This window comes from Pleurodeles waltl, chromosome 7, assembly GCF_031143425.1.
Source record: "Pleurodeles waltl isolate 20211129_DDA chromosome 7, aPleWal1.hap1.20221129, whole genome shotgun sequence".
In the NCBI taxonomy this organism is placed as follows: Eukaryota; Metazoa; Chordata; class Amphibia; order Caudata; family Salamandridae; genus Pleurodeles; species Pleurodeles waltl.
Genome location: NC_090446.1, coordinates 527,970,471 through 527,977,534, shown reverse-complemented (window position 1 = coordinate 527,977,534; position 7,064 = coordinate 527,970,471). Strand labels below are relative to the sequence as shown.

General features: G+C 44.0%; 1 protein-coding gene across 2 annotated transcripts in view; it reads left to right on the top strand.

Moving 5' to 3' along the window:
- Positions 1–1,735: 1,735 nt before the first annotated feature.
- Positions 1,736–7,064, top strand: part of MAPK7 (mitogen-activated protein kinase 7) — a 133,822-nt gene continuing 128,493 nt past the window's right edge. Inside the window, exon 1 of one of the 2 annotated variants that reach the window (XM_069244234.1) lies at positions 1,736–1,834. The gene's annotated coding sequence lies outside the window, so the exon portion shown is untranslated. Of the gene's footprint in view, positions 1,835–2,151; positions 2,267–7,064 lie in introns of those variants that run through there. The other variant, XM_069244235.1, reaches the window with a different exon arrangement.

The following is a 7,064-nucleotide window of genomic DNA, read 5'->3' as shown; positions in this document are numbered from 1 at the left end:
AGGGATTAAGCAGGAGAAGACACCGCTGTACAGCCCGAAGAGCAATGGGCAGGTTGAGCGGATGAATAGGTTCCTTAAAGAGGGTGTACAACAGGCAGTCGCCTCCAACATGGATGTGAAAGCGTTTCTGGCGGACAAGGTGCACACTTTTCATAACACGCCCAGTGAAGTTACGGGGCACACTCCGTTCTACTTGATGAGAGGGAGAAGGTGCATGAGTGAGCTTACCCCCAAATTCAATAAATGGTATGACATGAGGGAGGAAATAGAGGTGGTATCTGATGAGAGTTTGAGAGTCAAAGGAAGAATAATAGCTAAACAGGAAAGCAACAAGCGATATGCTGACACTGTGAACAGAGCCAAAACTAAAAATATAGTGCAGGGGGATTGGGTATTGGTGAAGAAACCTAACAAGGTGAAGAAAGGGGAATCTGTGTTCCAAACCCCTGTACGTGTGCAAGGAGTGACAAGAGGGGCAGTCTGTTTGGAAGGAGGGGGGTGGCAAAGCAAGGACGACATCGTCAGGCTCAAGGCTGGTCAAGAGGAAATCATCATGAGAGGTAGTCGTGTGTATGGTGCTGAGAGCACGGACGATGTAGATGAGTGGCAAAGTCACGAAGCCAGGAATGTAGTCGCTGGTGATGAGGAGTGTGTGAATACGCCCTCCATGCGAGGGCGAATCGGGCACGGAAGTGCAGAGCGGTGTGAGGAAGCATGGCGCAGCTTGGTGGATGCCGAGGGACTGAATGGTAGCAGGCCCGAACCTGTGAAAAGCGACAGTCACAACGTAATGAGTTCAGGCCGAGAGGATGCATGCGCCGTCAGGATGGGTTCACCCCAGTATATTACTCCGAGCAGGCCAGTGAGGCATATCCGAGCTCCCAAGAGGTTCGAAGATTTTGTTATGAGATGAAGTTCCATATGTTTTCTTGTTCTGTTAAAAAAAGGGAGATGTCGTACGTGAAGTTAACGTACGAGACGCAGGGGGACAGGATTTGGTCCTTCCTTTGTGTTTGACCTCCTCATGACGTCGCGGCCAATCCGGATCGAGGATGGTGGTGGCGTCAGGGGGCGGTGCGAGGGACAAAGGGGAGCGGAGCGCGGAGATCGGACGCTGATGCGCTCTTGCCGGCTCCTCGTGGGCTTATTGTTTATAGCACTGAATTAAAGAATATTGAGACAACGCAGCTGCCTTGCATCTTTCATTTTCCTGCCACTACAGCCGCGTTAATAATTGTTAAAAACAGCATGTGCATTATAGAACAGACATCCATTATCATGGTGACCTAGGTCGTACCCTTTATTGCATTCACCGCAGCGAACGTAAAAGCAACCAAAAACATGTACAGGTCGGTAAAAAAGGTCAGCCGTCACCCACTGACCACACAGAGCCCTAGTCCGCAATGGCTTCTTTCCTCCCTTTCTTCTTCTTTCCCACGCAGTACTTTAGGCGGCAGTAGCCAAATATTACAGGGGACTACTCAGCAAGAAACACGCTATGACAACCTGGTACAAATGTCTGGACTACACTCGGAGAATAACTGTGTGAGTGGGATAGCTCGAATAAAGACGTGCAGAGTCCACAGCCAATCAGCAGTTCGTATTACTCTGCGGCGTACTAGGATTGGCTGAAGCGTTCTCAGTGGTCCAACGCTAGGCCTTCTTACACATTAGTTGTATCTCCAACTCTAAAGACAAATCCTGGAATGTAATGTGTTGTGCCCTTGGATTGGTTGTTATGCGAGCCGGAAATACTGACAATATGGACAAATGATGTCCGTGAAAGGGGTAGCAACGGGCGACGGACATTAGACAGCATTCACGGATGGTCCTTGTAAGTAGCGGACAGGTGTTTCATTTTAAGTCACCCTATTTTAATACTTCTATTGTTTTCAGAAAAGTACTTTGAAAACACTGCAGTGATTTATCCCGATGGAAATAATAATCAGAACTAAGAGTAAATTCACTTAATCTGTCGCGAAATGTTATGACCTAATACTTCCTACCCGCTTCACTCTTTAAATCATTAGAATTTGGATCGGAGAGGTGGTAAAACAAGGAGCATGGGGTCTTAAAGATGGAAACATGAGTGATGGACTTTGGGTGTGGCACTTAAGATTTGAAGGAGAGGATTCCGCACTCTAAGGGTTTAGCGCGCTGTGTGTGCTACTACGGTCACCAGTGTTTGGCACAGATTGGGGAGCTTTTGGTAAATACACGAGAGACCTCAGTGAGCAATAAGGTCCAAAGAGCTGGGGAACACTAGGTGAGGAATTAGTGCTAGAGGCGGTGGGGCATGGTTGGCGTGATGTGGCTTGAAATTAGGGCTCCCGATTTTATGGATTTTTTTTTTTAACAGTTCCGTTTGCATTTATCAATGTTTATTTTTTGGCCATCTTATTTGTATTTATTTATATATATATTTTTTTTTATGTGTTTGAGACTAAATGGACCCATACAATTTATATATTTCCACATTTATATCATTCATAGATATGCGCTCATGTGGGTGCCTATTGCTTTTGAGCAAATTAAGCAGCCACATATACCGAAATACTACACCCATAGGTGCATATTAGCGTAATACTACAAATGTATGTTAACATATGCCTGTGTTTAAGGAATTCCCATCATGTTTTTAACTTCCCATGCTCTCTATCTGTGCAGCTTGTGCCTGGAATTTATGAAAGACAGTATGAATAGCCTCTCACAAGAAGCACAATTTTCAGCTTTTTTTCCACTTTTAAAAATAAATACAAACAGGAAACACATTGTTTTCTGTCTGTATCATTGCAAGCTGTCTGTTAGCGAATGACCTTAATTTAGGCTTCCAGTCCACCCTTTGTTTACAACTGGTTAGCTTTAGTGTCACTCTCGTTTGCCTGCTTTTTAGGGTCGAGCGCGCAAGCGCTCTGGCCCCTGTTGTAATCTCTCTGTGGGCTTTTAACCATGCCCATGTCACTCCCATTACTTTCATTGGTTCGTGGGCTTGCCTTTTAAAAATACGTCATGCCTTTTCCGGTGCTCAGCCTTCCTTGAGAGCACTGGTAAACTTCTGAAAACAGACGAGGCTCCATGTTTTCCGCATGGCTTCTGGACGACTTTTTCTTTTGATTTCCGCAGCGCAATCTTGCTGGGCAGTAGTCGAGCGCTTCGCATGACATCGACCCTGTTACATGGATAATTACATAACTGCTGATACGTTTGACTGCGAGCGAACTGGCACTTTAAATCGGCTTGCTTATGTAAAACTGTATTACTTTAAATGTTTTCACTCTTGTAGATTCTTTATAATCCCTGCTTTCTTTCCCTGCCACTTTCTTTCCATCTATCTCTTCCTCCTTGTTTCCTCCTTTTGCCTTTTCGCTCTCTCGCTGGGTTAAAGTCTAATGAAGAAAAGTAAGTGGTGGTCCCCAAAAATAAGTGCTTGTTGGCACCACCTGTAACCACCGGCTCAACTTAAATGCTGTTCTTCCTCTACTTGCTTGCTTAGTTGCTGTCATAACAAGATAGTATTTATTTCTTCACATCTGTGCTGCCAGGCGATTCTGAGTTACAGGGCGTGGAGGATAGGTAGACTTAGAACTAACCTATAACGGGAGCCTATATTTCTCCATCCTTATATATGCATTTGGGACTAAGAGGATGTAAACCTGGCTCGACCCACCAAGCAGCTAACTGGCCCAAACCAAAGAGTACAGAAACCCGAGGCCCTTATTATGAGTCTGGCAGTCTTGAGACCGCCAGACTCGTGGTAGAGGTCAGACCGCCACCAAAGCAGCAGTCCGGCCTCCACATTACAAAGCCGATACGTCCAACCGGCGGCACCACCAGGTTGCTGTCGGTCGACAGTCTGGTGGTGCCGGCAGTCTTAATCCTAACCTGCAAGTAGCGCTGTCCTGGGGATTACGAGTCCCCTCTCTGCCGGCTTTTGCATAGTGGTTCCACCGCCATGCAAAGGCTGGCTGAGACTGGGTGCCGAGGTCCCTTGGCATGGGCACTGCAGGGGCCTCCATGGACAGCCCTGTTGCGCTTTTCACTGCCTCAATTACAGGCAGTGAAAAGCGGGATGGGTGCTGTCACACCTGATGCACTGCAACATTGCCACCAGCTCGATTACGAGCTGGGGTCAATTTTGTGGCTTGTTTCCTGCTGGCCCAGCAGGAAACTCCTAATAGGGCCAACGGGCGGAAAACCATAGTGGCAGTTTTCCGTCCTAAAGAGTTTGACGGGCTGCGGAGGCCGCGCGCCAAATGCAAAATGAGGGCCCAAATGTGTGTGTAGTGTAACAAACTTTTGACCATAAGGAAAGGTTGGGTAAAAAGAATGGTAGGGGAGGCAGGTTATTTGATTGCATTACTAGGGATGCAGTGCTCTCTACTCTCTACTGATGTTGGCTCTTTTGATGTAAACTCTCAAACATGTTTGATTGATCCTGGCTGGAGCCCGGTCCATCACTCAGCCATACCGCGAGGGCAGCAAGGGAGCACTTTGATGAGTGCACTTTTGCGTGTCTTCACAAGTCACTTGACAGCCAGAAAACAGATTTCAGATCACAACTAATGGTAAATGCTAAAGCTGTGCAGTTGTTATCCACGTTGCTGATTGTCGACTGCCATAGGCTGCATTTTTCAATAAAATTTAAGTCTGTTACGATACATAAACCTGTTCATCTCAGCATAAGACACTTATTCATTCTTAGGCACTGTGTATTTCAACTGATCATTAAAAACCAAGAAAAGGAGGGGCTGAAGAGATATGGGAGATTCGGAAAAAGAGTCCTGGTCCTCTGTATAATACTCCCATCTAACATGTAAATCAAAAAGGTATACACAGTTCCACTAAAAAAATAGATTCCTGTATTTCAAAGGTTCCTGGAAATCCAACGTGTTGGAACAAAAGCCCTCACTCACCATTTGGTGACACGCTTCATCATTTGGCTATGCTCCTCATCAGGCCAGCACTGCAATGCCTGACGGGCCCCACGAGGGGGCTCTTTGCTGGAGATCTTTTAACAATGGATAATAGCCGGTCTGTATATATAGTGATGTAGGATTGGTATACAAAAAGAAACGAAAGTGCTGTTAAAAATGACTAGAGGTGAAACGTATTTTATTAGTGTATCTGACCTCTGTCATGATTAAAAACAAATGTGAGGGGAGGGAGCAAGATTAGGTCTAATCTCCCCAAAAACAGAAAAAGAAAAAATATTGATAACTGTCACTAAATCTATCAATTTAGAGTGTAGTGTATGTATGTATGTACAGGATCCCCTGTACTATTATTGAATCAAGGTCAACATATTTCTCGCTTTTTAGTCTATACGATCTTGTGCGATTCTTCAGGACCAATTAACCTAGCTAATCCTAAAGTTATCTGTTGCCCATAGTAGGGAGTGTCGCATTAATCTGGAACCTAGAATATAGAAAACGGAAAGCAAATCATGAAAAAGCACAGAACATTCAATCATGTGCGATGTTTGAATACATAGGTATAGTTAGCAAATAAACTATCCTATTTATAGTGATTGGGAACATTGAATTCAATGTGCAGTTTCAAGATACAATAGGATACAGTCCTTGAGTAATCTACTCGCCCACTCTGTATGGCAAGTCGATTTTATAAGTGCCAGCTATTTTTAGTGCCTCCTGGCCTGGTCTGGCGAGAGAGCTGGAATTAGCAAATAATATCGTTTTTTTGTTCATTCAGAAAGCAGATGAGTAGTAAAGATGCCTTTAATTCTTATTTTTATTATGTCACTTTTGCTGTTTGTTTAACAAAAGGAGTCAAATTTCAGCTTGTGTCTTCTTACAAATTGCTTATTGTCTCCAGGAGACTAGTGTTTACTTTTCTTTCACTGGTTGCAAAGTTGAAGAATTTTGTAAAGTGAACTGTCTGACAATCCTGATGGACACACAACATTTAAATAACTTATAAATGAAGCAAAGCACTTTTTTGTAATTCTGAAGTGAGATGGAAGGAAATATTTTAATATGATCTAAATCAACTAGTCAGTCAGAGATTTATGAAGTACACAGCTACTCCAGAGTGTCCCGACACACACATATATATATATATATAGTTCTCGCACAACAGTAAGCACTGAAAAGCTGATTTTAAAAAAGGCAGGTCATGAGGATGTACCTGAGGCGATTGTGTTTATTTATTATTATTATTTTTTTTTGTCCTTCATCCCTCAGCATACGTAAATCCAGAGGAAGGTCATTCCAAGCCCATGCTGCATGATAGGGGAAGGGCGCACCAACTAATTTATTTCCTCCTAATTATTGATGTCATGGCCGGACCACAACCGGAAAAGCAGAGGGGCTGGCGGCCTGATCTACGGGCTACTGTTAGAATTTTATACTGGATTCTCTCCTTGATAGAAAACCAGTGTAATTCTTTTAAATAAGGACTAATGGCTGTCTGCCTCAGAATTTTAGCAGCAGCCTTGCAACAGCGTTTTGAACCAGCTCTAACCTACTTTTCAAGTAAACTGGAAGGTCCAGAAAGACAGCATTAGCGTAATCAAAACTTGAGGCAATAAGAGTATGTATCACAGTTTTTTTTTTTGGGGCGTGCAAAGGGAATAAATAAACATTTTTCAAATTAATTTTAGAAGCCCAAGTCAGCACCCTACCAGAGATGACACCTCCGAACCTAAAGGTAGATTTAAAAAAAATAAAAATATATTTTTATTGTATATTAGAGAAAGACAACATACAACAATACAGAAATAGGACAGCCCGCAGAGCCAAATACAAGGGAATATCAAATCCAAGCCCGCACAGTCCCTGGGCCCCACCAGTTAAGGAAAAGTGCAAATAATTCACTGGTCCATGCGCCGAACAAGGTTCCCTCACACACCACTAGGGGCTGCAGTCTTGGCAAGGTAGACATGACCGCTACAGTCTAATCTCAGGGCGGTTCACAACTAGTCTATCGGGCTAAAAACTGAACACAAAACACGGCAATAGAAAGAATGAAAGGAAAAGAGGGCAGGCAGAGGGAAAACACAGGATCACATACAACGACCAATGTCACTCTTCCCACTCCCTGAGAGA